Below are 15,896 nucleotides of genomic sequence, written 5' to 3' on the forward strand. Positions count from 1 at the left end.
TTATACAAAAACTAAAATCACTATAAAAACTGTATATAACTTTTTCAACTAGTATTTTTTCAAAAGTTATGTATCTGTACTGTACGTTGATCTAAATCTATAAAATTAAAACTTACAGAAATTTCTTTTTAAAGACTAACTTACCTTTTTTTTTTAATTTTTTTTCGCAATAAAAAAAAGAAGCACATATTGCATATATTTAAAAAGAACATCTCAGTTTTTAAACTTAAACCTACAACAAACATTTGTGGTTGAAAATTGAAAAAAATTTGCTTTGAAAAAATCAATATATTCAGACAACAATTTTACATAACCAATAAACTTATAATGTAGATTTTTGACTTATGTTTCAATTTGTTTCATTTTTGACCAACATTCACAAAATTTAGGTCGAAGTTTAGATACTTGATCTTTTTTTTTTGTAGTTTTTAAAGTAAACGTAAAAAAAATCCTAACACATTGTTTTATATCTGAGAATATTTATTCAGCTCTTTTTCAAGCGGTGCTATATCTAAAGCTAAAATAATCGTAAAAATAATTCTTTTTTTTTACTTAAAAAAAAACAAAGATATGTTTCTTTTCGTCTTGATTAAAAAATATATAAATTATAAAAAAATAAATTTTATTCAAGAAAACGGTTAAAGAATAAACAACTTGTTTTACTGTTAAATTCGTACTGTTTTACATAAAGTTGTGTTAAAAAATTATATTAAAGTTGTTTCACTTAAAAATGATTTACAACAAATATAAGATTGTAGTCATTTATACTATGTTTCAGTATAAAGTAAACAAAACAAAGTAATGTTCTTTTTGAAGTAGGTACAAAATAAACACATTAGCTAAAGTAAGGTAACAGTTGTAGGTTAAAGTTAGAGGGCTTTTAATTTAAAGCAAAGTTTAGATTTATGTGTAACTTTGTGGTGTAGAAAAAACGCTAATAGAAGAAAAATTCAGAAGTGACAAATAATTAAAATAAAAAATCAATTCTCATTGGTTAAAAAATTAAAAGGTTTTAGGTGAGAATTTTCTACGACTACTTGAATTTTCTGCGAAAATATTGCGCTAAATTATTTTAATATTAATTAAGACCAGTCATTAAAGCATTAATTTTTTTTATGAAAAAAAAAACTTATAAAACTAAGATGTAATTCCATAGAATTTTTTTTTGTAATTAGAAGCAGATTTCTTAAACTACATTTTTATTTCAATATACAAAAAAAATTATCAAAGTTGTACAAAATAAATGATAAATTTTACTGTGTTTGTTTGATAATGTGCAAAATACATAAATACTTATTCCATAACCGCATTACGAATAAGATTATGTAAACATGTTATCAAATAACTATTTTGTTTATTACAGCTAGGTTTTGTGTATTTTACTTACTATTTTAATAATATAAAGCTTTTTAATACGTGCAAACACGAGTTTTTTTTTTATACCTCTCTAAATCTTAAGTTTTTTTGTTTTAAACATAAACAAAAAGTTTTTAACAATAAATAACATTTTACTTGTGTAAATACACTAAAGTATATCTATTATAAGTAAAAATTTTAACGAAACTTACAAAACCATTTTAATAGCTTATATCTATACAATAAGTAGCTGAGTGATAGAATGGTATAGGAATAAATTGAATTTGAAAATAAATTGGATGAAAAAAACATTACCCTTAAGAATTTAAATTTAAGACTGAAAAGTTAAAACATTTTCTGTGTTTAAAAAAAAACTTGTGTTTAGTTACGGTTAGTTTAGTATCTAAAAAAAATAAAAACATTGCGATAAAAACAGAGCATAAAAGTTATACAGTCAAAAAAATCTTCTATTTTTGATAACTCTCTAGAACATTTTTTAGAAACAAGAATGTTTATACTGACAGGCTTAAACTATACTATACTACAAAGGTAAAAGTTGTGTAGTTCTTCTAATATACATGTAAATTTTGATAACCAAGAACACAAATTAAAAATGATCAAAATTCAATTTTGTTTAAAGTTCTGACAAAATACTTAAGTAGTTTTTATTTAACATACACTACTTAAAGTTAAAGTTAAAAAATAATTTAATAAATTTAAAGCAATGTAGTTATATAACACGCTTTGTATAAAAATTATAATAGATTTCGAACAGTTTAATTGAAACATATAGTTTTGTTCAAAAGTAAACTTTTTTATCTAGTTTTAATTTATTTACTTGTCATTACTTAACTTAAAAACATTAAATTTTAGATAGTTTTATGTCGTAATAAGTGGGTGGTTTTAAAAACAAATTAGCGTAGAGCAAAAATATTTGTTTAGTACCGCATAAGTGTATTCAAATAGGGTTAAATAGGTTTACGTTTGTTTTAGTGTTGTTAGAATTATAGCTAAAGTTTATAGCTTAAAAATTAAATATAGTTTAAAGTTTATAGGTTTATGATTATAAAACAAATCTTATCATCTTCGTAAACTTTTCAGTCAAATTATTCAAAATTTTCAAGTAAATTTAGTTGACACAGGTTTAAGAAATTTATATAGTTTCATTTATGCTAAAACATAATTTTATTTAATAAGCTTTTTTTTTCTTTCCAAAAGCAGTGATTTCAATTTTAGTTTTGGAATAAACATTTATTTTCAAGAGCTTATTTTCGACTTGTTTTTAATCAAAGAAAATTTTTTGTTGTTTATAACAATTTTGCTTAAACAAACTCAATTTATTCAGATCAAAATAAAAAAAATATAAATTATGCCAAAAAGTCATATAACTCTATACAGAAATACAAAATTATTATACTTCACTCTGGATAAAAGTCATGTTATTCAATTTGAATAAAAGTCATAACATTTTAATGCAATGTGTAAAGCAAAAAGAATATTGTTTATATTGTACAAACGTCATGTAGTATAAAATCAATATACATAAACATATAGGTTAAAGTTTAAAATTATGACTCAAACATCTACTCAACAAATATTTCAGATAAACAAGTTAAGCTTATTTTTTTTTACCTTTTACATCTGTATATTTTGAAGTTATATTTATATATATATTATATAAAATAATTTAAAGAATTTATTTTAAAGAAAAAATACTTTTAAATACCTAATAAAATCTAAACTTTTTCATCTCTAAAATAATGTATTCCTTTTACGGCAGTACATTATTTTTTTAAAAATCTAAATATACATTGAAAAATTGTTATTATTTCACACCTTCAAATTATTTCGACAAGAGCAACATTTACTTTTGAAATTCTAAAACCAATAAACTTTTACAAAGTAAAAATATAAACTGTATCAACTTAAAAGGTTATTTTACGTAAAAACTAATAATTGAAAATATTAAACTTGACAATTTCTAGGTAGTTTATTAAAAAAATCAGTTCAAAGCTTTTTAAGCCGCTTAGAACGTGCTACATTCTTGTAAACACAAATTATGAAAGCTGACACGCTTAACACGTAATTTGACGTAAATACTTAATAAGCGCGGTAAAATTTTAAGTTGGGTTACTATAGGTCACTGACCTACAAACTGTTAACTTTTTACTCTAAAATTTGTTTTTCTTACTAAAAAAATTGAGAAAGTTTAAAATTATTATGTGAATGTTTTCATAGTAAAGCATATGTATAACAAACATATAAATATATTAACTACTTTTTATTTAATTATATAGATGTTTATATTTGTATGGTAGATATTTTTTACTAAATTAACTGACAATAGTATATTAACTATTAAGTAAAAATTAGTAATTTGAACAACAGAAACTAGTTTTTAATTGTTTGAAAATTTTTCCGGATAAAAAGAGTGTCAAGTTAAAGCTAGAGTTATGGAACTAAAAAATATAAAAAACATATATTGCATAAAGTTCTATATTTAAGCAACAAAACCAAACGATTTTAAACACTAAAAGTAGATCATGTATGTGCAATTAAAAAAAACAAGCATGTGTTTAACTCTGTTACATTTAATAAAACAAATACAAAATCACTTAAACCGCACCAGACAAAACAAATTGGGTTAAAATGGATTTCTTCTCATTAAATATTTAAAGTGTATTTGTAGGGTTAATTAAACATAGCTAAAAAACTTTATTTTTGTATAGAGAAAAAAAATATATTTCAGTTGTCTTTTTTAAGATTAAAACAGCACTTTGTTTTTAAGCAACAATTGACTTATTTGTTTTTTAACTTTTTTAGTTTTTTATTTTAATTTCTTAAGTTATCTTTTACTCTTCACATAATAATTAAAAATAAAACCGTTTTTTATTATCTAAAAAAACTTCTGTATTTAAGATACAACACTAAAGTTAACATATTTAAGCAAAAGCAAGCATAGTTTTGTTTTGACAGTATCTAAGCTCTACTTGTACATGTTGTTTTGATCAAATGCGTAGTAAAATTTCACCTACTTTTATTGAAATACAAATAGCACTTACAAAGTACAGTGTACTTATGAAATGTTAATTGGGTTTGTTTGTGTAATACTTTATTTACTTATGTTTTTATGATTTGTGACCTAGTAAAGACCATTTTTATTGGAATCTAAAAGTATTTTTATAATTGAGAGTAGTTAATGTTTTGGGTTAGTAAATAAAATAGCACTTAAAATTAAAGCAGAACGAAAGTAACTCTTCTTTTAACCAATTAACTAAACATAGTTATAAAAAAGAGGTAACTTTTCAAACTTAAAAAGTACCTAGTCTAGTTTAAATTGAAAAAATAAAATAGTGTAGATTAAAAAAAAATAAATTAAAAAATAAAACAGATGATAAATTAAACCTATAAAACACTTTGTGTTACCTCTGGTAATAGATTAAACTGTACCATGCATAACAAAACTATATTTTATTTTACAGATATAACTCTTGCTTGTTTTTCTGCTACAAAAAGAAAATTACAGAAACTTTATTCAAATCAACATATAACATTTTTAAATTAAATTTCTAATTAGATTTGGTGAAAAGTAATTCTATTTTCACAAAATAACGATCGTCGGTAAAAAATTTTAAGTTTAGTTATTTTTTCAAGCAGTGAACAATGGTATTGAAAGTAATTAATTGTTAATCTCGGGTATAAAAGATTAAAAAAAAACTTTACATATACTTAGCAAAGGTTTAAACAAACTTTTAATACTTTAGGCTAAAAGTCAAAGCTTTATGGTTCATACAAACAAAATATGCAAATTATTTTTTTCCAAACTAATTCAAAACGCATAATTTTGTTTTAAACAAGTTATATCTTAATATTTTAGTATCACTTCAAAACAAAAAATAGATGCTAATGGTTAAACACGATACAACTTAACTAGGTAAAACTAATAAAATATTGATTTTATACTCCTATAAGCGTGTTTCTTGATAAGCTAAATTTCATTAAAAAAAAGAAATATTTACTTATCTTAATATACAAAATTACATAAAGTGGATGACCCACTGACTTTGTTGATTAAATATTTTGTAAATCGTCATACATTGACACTTATTACGTCACTGGTTTTTAAACAACAAACTCAAATGACTTTTTGGTAAATTTTACAACAAACCACTAAGTATCATTAATCTATCTTTAAGTAGATTTGACAGTAGTTTTTAGAACACATTTTTCGTGACACAATTGATATAATAGTTTTAAGTGAAACAAAATATTTTAAAAATTTCAAAAAACCTTTAAATACGTGCTGTATTGACCAGAAGCGTAAATAAAGTGTTACCTAGTTCTATTGAAACACAAATGAGTAGGTAAATAGTGAATGCATATCTTTTAAAAAAGTTATTTCAGTTTATTTGTCTTGTTTACTGAATGTGTTAGTTTGTAAAATTTACGACTTTATACATGTAGTGATTTTATTTACACAAAAAACTTTAAAAATTTTAAAAATGTTAGTTTCTATGATACTAAATTTCATAGCGTCAATATATATATAAAGCATAACTATTTATATATTAAAGTAGTATTTTTTGTACTAGTTTTTAAACTATATATCACTACGGTTTTCCTTTCTGCAGAATGTTTATACCTAAAAAAACAAAAATACTAACAAAAAACTGTAAATAACTTACTAAAAAAAATTAAAAACAGTCGTGTATCTACACTGAAACTCAACCAAGTTTATACAACACATAAAATTTCATAAAGTTTTTCTATAGATTAAATTGCGTTTTTCCTTTTACATCCAAAAAAGAGAAGCTCATATATAAACGAACATCTGCTGTTTTTAAACTTAAACCTACAACAAACATTTGTGATTGAAAGTTGAACACGACTTTCTTTTGACGAAGTAATTATATTTAGGCTAAAAGTCAAAATTATACTCATCTTTAAAAGCTGAGAATATTGGTATAATTTTTTTTAGTTGATTGAAATTGAAGTTTAAAGAGAGAAAGTCCTTTAAATTTCATAGAAATCCTGAAATTTTTTTTTTAACTTTTACCAATAACTTAAAAAGATATCCTGAAATATGCAAAAGTTATGTGCTATTTACAAAGTTTCTTCTTGCAAGCATATTTACGAGAATTTATATAAAAAAACACTTATAATTATAAGAAATAGTTCGGCTTGATTTTCATACTTTTGTGCATTTATTTACAAAGTTTATAATTCTTAATGCTATCTGATAGTCAAGCTTAAATTTAATCTACAATAATAATGCAAAGGTATAAGATATAGGTTAAAATTTTATATAAAAAATACATTAAACACAAAAAAACACAAATTTTATTTTTGAAGAATAGTTTAAAAAGTTCATCTATTACAATTTGTTTTTGTTTATTTTTAAATCTTTTGAGAATACAGGCAAAGTAAGAATAATTAAGCTTTCAATCCAAAAGAATTGAGGTTGTTTACAAACTTAGTACTAATTTTGCAAAAGTTTCTCAAGTTTCTCAAGGTTATCTTATGAACTATTGCGTAGAAAAGTAAAAAAAAACATTTACATAATAATTAAAGTAATATATCTAAAGTAAATAATGCTTGTTTTACTATGTGGAACAAATAATGAATTTTAGAAATCAATATTTCTTGAATATATATCATGCATTTAAAAGTAGTCTTTATTGTATATTTTCAACAAAAATTATTATTGTACTATTTAAATTGTGAAACTTCTAATTTCTAAATTATTCAATAAATCGGTAAATGAAAACTTACTAAAGTCAAGTTTACTCTTAAAACTTAAAAAAACATATTTTGATTTTAAAAGAAAATATTTTATATGAAAAAATACAAAACCATTAATCCCTTTGAATGTGATTTAAAATTGAAGTTTTTATCCCTTACGCATTGTAAACCTATATAAACAAAGTATTTAATAAAAAATGTACTTGCTAAACCATATAATAAATTAATAAAAACTATTTTGATTTTTTAAGTTAAAAAACTAACTAAAACTATCTACAAACATGTACTAAAAACAAAACAAGTTATGAATCTTTTAGAAATTAAGTTTTTGCGAAGTAGTTAACGTGAATATTTGTTTATTGTAAAATTATAAGTCAGACTTTATTATTTTTTTTATATTGAAACTTATATTTTAAATTTAATAAAAACGTAACTTCACACCTTCAAATTGTTTCGATGGGAATTTTGTTTGCGACATTGTGACATTTCCTTTTGATATTCAAAACCAATATATTATATGACAGTTTATAAGGTTAGTATTCATAGAAAATCAATTTAAAGTCTTTTTAATCTGCCGCTTAGTATGCTACTTCCATGTAAAAGGTATTTGATCTTATCACGTTTATAAACACACACGTAACGCGTTGAGTTAACGGGTATAAATCACTCGTTAAGCGCGTCAAATAAGCGGGGTTACTTTAGGTCATTAACCTATTTCTAAGTTGCTCTGTTGTTCAAGTATGCTACTTTTAATGATGAAATTTATCAGTTTAACACATCTTATTTGTTTAACTTTTTTACTTAGTAAATCAAATAAAAATATTTTACAAATATATATTTATACAAGTTTATATTTTAATTATACAAACAAATCAATATACTTGTAAATCAAGTGTCCTATATAGACTTATTTGATCTAAAAACAAAACAAAAAAAGTTTTTAATGTATGCAAACTGAATGTAATTTTTTTAGTGAACCTTTTGATCAAAACAGTGTGATGTACATTTTTGAATCTACCTAGTAATAAAAGGTTTTCTGTTGAAAACTCGGCTTAGTCAAAGCTGTAAACATCGTTTTAAAAAATCGAATAAGTTAAATGAGCAATGTGTTTAAAATAGATAACTAAAACTTCTTTTAGTTATGTTACTAGTATTTTAATTGAAAGATTAAAGTTTCTTTATAGCTTAAATCTCAAAAAAAACGATACGAAATTAAAGTAATTATTTAATTGAAATATGAAGATTTGCCAGTAAGCTTATAAAATATTAATTTATTTACATTTATGATCATTTAGATTATGATCTTGCTGAACTTACAAGTATAAAAACAGACCTAAGACTTTTTTCTAAACTAAGAATTATATGACCAAAAGTTTTTTAAGTAGTATATAAGTATGTTAAGAACGTGCTATTTTAAGAACACAGCATGCGTTTCACTTTTTTTACAAAAACACTCAAACCGCAACAGAAAAAACAAATTGGGTTAACAGGAATGCTCTCCCATTAAATAATTAAACTGCAATAGCAGAATTAGTTAAACTGATTTAATTTAGGAAATAAGCTTCGTTTTGTCCAGAGAAAAAAGTCTACTTAAGTTTTTTTATCATAAAAGCAAACTTTTTTTTTAATAACCCGTGACCGAACTGAACTTTAACTTTTTAGTTTTTTAATCTTAATTATTGAATATTTACTTTTTGAACAATAAATAAAAAATCCAAGTTAAAAACTATGATTTGCTAAAAGACACTTTTTTTATTAAGTTATAACACTATAGTTAAAACATTTAAGCTAAAGAATCAAAAGCAAACTCAGTTTTACTTTGAAAGTATAGAAGATTTACCTATTCATGTTATTTTGTTTGAATACGTAATTTTATTTTCACATTCTTATACAAATAACACTACATCTCTAGTACATATGACATGTAAAACGGGTTTATTTATCTAAAATTTTGTGTACTTCTGTTCGTATAATTTATCAGCTTATAAATACTGTTATTTATTAGCTTTATAATCAAGAATTATCTATGTTTTTGGTTATTTATTAAGATATCACTTTAAACCAAAACTGTTTAAAAATAGCTCTTCTTTCAAAAAACAAATTAAAAGTAGTTATGAAACAGATATTTTCTCAAACTTAAAAAGAACTTGATCTAATAAGTTGAAATAGACAAAGTAATGTAGTTTAACAGGGTTTCTAGACAAATTATAAAAGTTAACAAAAATATTTTTACTAATACTGTCTCATAAAACACTACGTGCTAACTCTAGAAAAAGATTAAACTGTAAAATGCATAAAAATTTTTTTACAGAAATAAGTACTCCTTTTCTTTTTCTCTGCAATAAAAAGAGAAGTACAAACCACTATATTCAAATTAACATCTGCAAAGTTTTTGCTTCAACCTCTAATTAGTTGTGGTTAAAAACCAAAACTAATTACCCAATTACAAATGTTTACCAAAAACAATGATTTTTGGTAAACATTCTAAGTACAGTTTACTATTCTAGCGGTTAATTATAGTACTGTAAGCAATTAAAGGTTTAGCTCAGGTAAAAATATTATATATTTTAATCATGAAACATTTAGAACAAAAAAAAACTTTAGTTATAAAAACTTTAAATAAATTTACAATAAATTTTAGAAACGTGTTATTGTTTACCTTTATATATAAGCTCACGTGTAATCACTTAATCTAAACTAAAATAACACTAATACTAACTGCTATTAAAATCAGTTTTGATTTCAAAATGTTACGTAATGAACTTGGGTGAAAAGTCAAAACGATGTAGTTCGTAAAAATTTGATTGAAGATTGTATTAAATGAACTTTGAGTGTAACTAGTTTGATAAAAGTTCAAGTTTATTTTTTTAAGTTTTAAATTTAAAGTAAGTTTGTTGATAATCTAAATTTAGGTATTTACACAGCTCACCATAAAACGTTATATAAAACAGTTGACCCACAAATTTTGTTGTTCAAATATTTTTAAAACGTCACTTATTGTCTCTTCTGACGTACTAATGTGATAACTGCTTCTCAAACAACAAACTCTTTTCATTGTTTTGTACAACAAACCTTTAAGTGCTATTAATCTTCCCTAAAATACATAACCTATATTTCAAAAAGTTTTTCTTGACAAAAGTTAAACATAAGGTAAAGAGAATACACACCCTCGATTAAATTTTAAAGCGCCAATAAGTACGTGCTGTTTAGGTTAGTGAAAGCATAACTTTTGTTTCACCTACCTTATTGAAATAAAAATGTGTTTTTAAGTATTCTCACTGTAGTATTTATTTAAAATATTATTTGACTTTAATTCTTTTGTATATTGTTTATGTCAGTTCATGTGGTTTATGAAATTAATAATATTTTTACTTAACAGTTAATTTACTAACAATACTATTATTGCAATCAATAATTAATACATACAATTAAGAAAACAAATATTTTCAGGTAAAGATAGTTGTAGAAATAGTTTACTAAAAGTTGCTAATACAAAACAAAATGTTTAAAAGATAAGTTTTTAAAGGTCAACTTTTTCAATGCTTTTAAAAATATACTAGAAATATAAATTTTCCTTTATCTAAAAATCAGTTAATCTAAGATCTTTAGGGAATAGCATTTTTTAATTGTTACAAACAGTTGGTAGAAAGAAGAGTTTTAAAAATACCATTTTAAATATAATTTAAAACTAAACAAACTTAAACTTAAAATTAATCAATTTTGTCATTTAATTTGATTAATTGTGAAAGATCTGTTTTAACAAGTTGCTTTAAATTTTTTATAATGTGACTGAAGAAAATTACTTGTTACAAAAATTAATAAATGGTTTAACTTTATGGCTGATATAATAACAACTTCTGATTTGTTTATTGTATTAGTAAAAAGAATTTAGTTTTACTAAAATGTTTAAGTTATACTGAAATCTAAACAAAACGTTTTGTGTAGTGAGATTAACACTGTAATCACAGTATAAATTATTTATTTATTGTTTTAATTTAGTTATTATTATTTTTTTAATATTTTGTTTTTTGTTATATATTTCTTTAAATTATGTTGTTAATATTTTTTATTTTTATATTGCTTACTTATTTATTATTACTAATTTTACTACAAATTGTTTATTCTTGAATCATTATCACTATAAGATAGGTTTTATGATTTGTTTACAGAATGTTAGCATTTATTCTTGTAGAAAAATCTATCATAAGTGTTATACTACTGCGGTGCACTACTCTCGTTGCGTTCTTTTTGAGTTTGAATTCTTATGATGTTTATCAAGTTAAAAAATTTTTCCTTATGGAGTTTTTTATCAAAATCGGTGCACACTTGCGCTTACACTCCGAGTCAGCGTATTTGGTAATTGGTATACAAAAATTCGTTTAAATTTTCGAATGCGAGAAAAACATAGTCGAAAAAAAGAAAATTAAGCAGAGAAAATAAAAAATAAAGGATAAAGATAATTTATTATGTTTTTTACTTATTTTCTTTTTTTTTAGGTGACCCGCATGCGCCAGTGTCCCTGCCCACGCTACGCCTCTGCTTTATTTATCGTAATTTGTAATTTCACGTAAAATCTGCTGTAGTTTAAAAAAAGTATTACTAATTGCTTTCAAAAACTACTTTGATTTCTACTTGTTATGTTATACTTATTGTTATTGTTATGTTACGTACTAAAACAATCGTCCCAGATGTCTTGCCTAGTGGACGAGCAAATTTTTATTTTAAAAACACATTATAACTTAAACATAAATAGTATTATTCTATAAATGAGTATTAATTTTTAATAATTAATCACAGTATAACTTAACAAGATGAAAATAATACAAATATAACTTCAATTTCGTACTTTATTAGTATAAAGTTGTTTGTTAAAAATCTGTATTTTATTCATAAATTAAAAAAAAATACATAGCTAACCGTACATTGTATCATGAGTGATATAATTAAATAGTATTATTGTATCTACAAAAATAAACATGTAGAAAACTAAAAATTTATTCAAAAGATAATTTTAACAGTAGAGCATTACTATATATTTATAAAAACTTTCAAAAACAAAAGTAGTTCTTTTTATTTTGTAAAGATTTGATAAATTTATTTTGGAGATTAACTTTATTTATAGTCGGTTAATGTAATGGACATTAGTTATTTTTCTTTATTTGAACGCTCTATGATCCAAACAAAGAAATGTAATAGTGACAAAAATGTATTGATTTATCATAACGAATAGAAAATAAATAAAACAAAGTTTTTTTAAGATTATTTAGAAACTAAATCAAAATGCATATTCTAATTCAATTTTTACAACAAGCCCTTTATTTTCTCTACAAAATATCATTTTTAACTATTTCAAACCAGTTATATTTGAAGATATATAGTTTAAACTGTTTTAATATTTTAAAGAAATAATTTTGAAATACTCTTTATTTTGTTTTTTGAAATTTAAAAAAAGAATGCTTCAAACAATATTACATTATCACTGTTATTTCAGTTAGAAAAACATTAGTAGAAGATTGAATTTGTAAAAAATAAACGAAATAGATTTATAAAATTTGATATCAAAAAACTATTCATAAAACAAACGTAATATCTTTCTGTGCCTATGTAAGAAATAATGTATACTTTTGTATTTTCCACTTGAAAATAATAGTTTTTTTAACTTAATACTTTATATTTTTTTTCTATTTATACAAGTTAGCAAAAAACTAAACACAATTTTATAAAAAAAAATTTTACATTAAAAAATAAACGTTATCATGAATTTTATAGTTCATTTCATTTATGTTACGAAATTTACCCATTTTTTAACAGTCTATTCTTTGAAGTACAGAGAAACTAAATTTTGTAATAGTTTGTCTATTTTAAAGTTATACTTTGAAATAAGAAGTATTTCAACTGTTCTTAAATTACTTTTTAAACTAATGTTTAAACTTTATTATGTTTAAGTTAACGTTGCAACTTACTAAAAAATGATTTTAAAGGTATTTATTATATATTTGCCTGTCAAAAATTACATTGATATTTTTGAAAACTTTATCATAGTTAAATGAAGTTGTTTTTGTCAAATTCAAAACCAGAAGTAACAATTCAAAAAAAGAAAAATTTTGATTTTCTACCAAAAGTTTTGTATGAAAATAGATATTGCAATCAAGATGATTTCAGTGTTTTGATTTGTGGAGGAAGGAATGAAAACAATAAAGTCGTAAATACTGTATATAAACTGGATGGTACTAAATTTGAATTTGAAAAGTATTCAGGTATACCAATGGGACATTATTGTTGTAAAACTGCTGTAGTTAACTCAGAGTTATTTATTTTGGGTGGGTATTTGCAAAATAAAAAATTTAATAAATCTATTATGAAGTATTGTCATAAAACTAAAATTTGGTCATATGAAACTGAAATAAATGTAAACGACAAATATTATTGTACTTGTTCCTTCAAGAAAAACTTATATGTAATTTATGGAGATCAGAACAATTTTGTTTACAATTTGAAAACTTGCAAATGGACCCAAGTAGCTAAAACTAATCAAAAAAGGTATAATTCATCTTGTACAGTTTACGAAGGCAAAGTTGTTGTTACTGGAGGTACAGCTGACAGACATGAATTAAATTCAGTAGAAGCATATGATTATTATGAAAACAAATGGACTTATTTACCTAAAATGCTAGTAAGACGGAAAAACCATGCTTCACTTAGCATTGGTAATAAATTGTTTGTTATTGGCGGATATCATAGGTCGAGTTGTGAAATATTTGACAGTTTTTCAAGAGGGTTTACTTTTATACGACTATATATTAAAAGAACTACATATTATTCTGACGTTCAAGCTGTTTGTATTGGCCATAACATCGTAATGTTTTCTATGAGAGATGCCGATACAACAGTATGTATCTACAATGTTGTCAACAATCATTGTTGCGATATTGAAGTTGAATGTTTAGAAAACTTGTCTAATTACAGTTGTGTAAAATATTCTACATGGTAAAAAACAATTAGTATGTGTTATTTTTAATTGAATTTTGTTTGTTGTAAATTTTTGATAAGACAGGGTTTTGTTTTGTTTTTTGAAATAAATAAATTAAGTTCATACCTACCATCTGTTGAGTTTTGTAATTAGTTAAGATACAAATTACAATATACTAAAAAAACTATTAGTTATAGAGTGTAAACAATTACTTTGTTTTAAATTTTGATTATGGAATTTCAAAATAGTTACCATCTCTTCCTACATAATATTAGTCAAAAACAAATGAAGGTTTAAGTAGAAATGCAATTTGAAAAAAATATACTTAACTTTCGAGGATAAGCATTACCAAATAACAAAATTTAATATTTTTATTTCTTAATATTTATTAAAAAATATGTTAGTTACAACAATCGAAATTTATTGAATGTCAACTTATATATGAATAGATTTATAAAACTTTTATTCTTAGTAATATCTAATTTCCAATGATACAGACGGGATCTTATAATTCAAAAGTTTTAATAAAAACAAACAATTATTTTAGTTAAAAATTATTGATATTGTATCAAGTATTAGTTGTTAATTGATTGTAAAACTATACAAATGAAATTAAAACATAATTATACTTGGTTAACTTTTAAGATAAATAGAAAAAACAGTTAAGGTTTTTTCTTGTTATCAAAATTATACGTTTTTTTTAGTTTAATTAAATCAATTTTTGTTTGAAATTGCAATATTTGTACTAAATGTTATGCTTAACCTATTATTTTTAACCAGGAATAATTTAAAGAAAAAACTGTAAAATTTAACAAAATATATATTTAACTAATTTTATTTTTCAAATCATATCTTTCGTATGTCACATTAAGATAATTCAGTATGCAAACATCACCTTCTATGTTTTAAATATTGTTTTACAATAAAAATAGAAGAACTTATTGGTTTACATCATGTAAAGCAGTAAATGATAAATTTCCAAAAGAAGTCACCAAGACATTTGTAGTTACAAATAAGTAAACAATTCTATTTAATTGAGTAACACTAAATATTTTATCAAAAAAAAATTAACTAAATTTAAACTTTGCTATATTTTAAATCAAAGTAAAACTTAGCCGCGAATACGACCAGTTTGATATATTTTTCTAATACAACCTTTCAAAACTTTTAAAATCCACAAACTAAAGCAACTGTTACGTATTAGTTTCTTAATAGTATTTTGCATACAAGTAAATAAACAAATTAAGTAGAACTCTCATTTTAATTCGATAGCAAACTTTATTTTTAAAGCATAAAGCATTATAGCACCAGTAACAATAAGGCATTGCTTCAAGCATTTTATTGTTCTACTATTTGTAAATAGATTTTGAATTTATAACTTTTAAATAAAGGAAAATAAACTTTTGATTATCAAATAAGTTGTGTTGAAAATAAATAATTGTATACTTAAAAACAAGTTGCTAGTTTAACTATTATAAAATTAAACATCATCTTATTCCAGATACTCAAAAAAGTTTCGCCCAACGTGGGGCTCGAACCCACGACCGTTGGATTAAGAGTCCAACGCTCTACCGACTGAGCTAGCCGGGCGCATTAGAAGTGTACTTGTTGAGTTTATAAATCCTTTGTGACGTATTAATGAATTGACAGACGTTAAAATCAAAATATTTTAAAGCCTACAAAACTATTACATTGAAGGTTTGTAAACTTATACATTTAACTTAAAAACAGTAATCTGCCGCTTAGGTACGTAATTTAAACAGAGCACAAAAGTGCGTTCTTAATCAGCAGTGTGAATCTAAGAAATTTTGGTCTTTAACTACTAAGC

At 23.1% G+C, this 15,896-nt stretch overlaps 1 non-coding gene across 1 annotated transcript; it reads right to left on the bottom strand.

Moving 5' to 3' along the window:
* Window positions 1-15,585: 15,585 nt before the first annotated feature.
* Trnak-cuu (transfer RNA lysine (anticodon CUU)) lies at window positions 15,586-15,658 on the bottom strand. Its single transcript has one exon. It is a non-coding gene; the product is annotated as a tRNA-Lys (tRNA).
* Window positions 15,659-15,896: the final 238 nt, after the last annotated feature.

Source organism: Thalia democratica, chromosome 6 (assembly GCF_965202585.1).
Source record: "Thalia democratica chromosome 6, ktThaDemo2.hap1.1, whole genome shotgun sequence".
Taxonomy (NCBI): Eukaryota; Metazoa; Chordata; class Thaliacea; order Salpida; family Salpidae; genus Thalia; species Thalia democratica.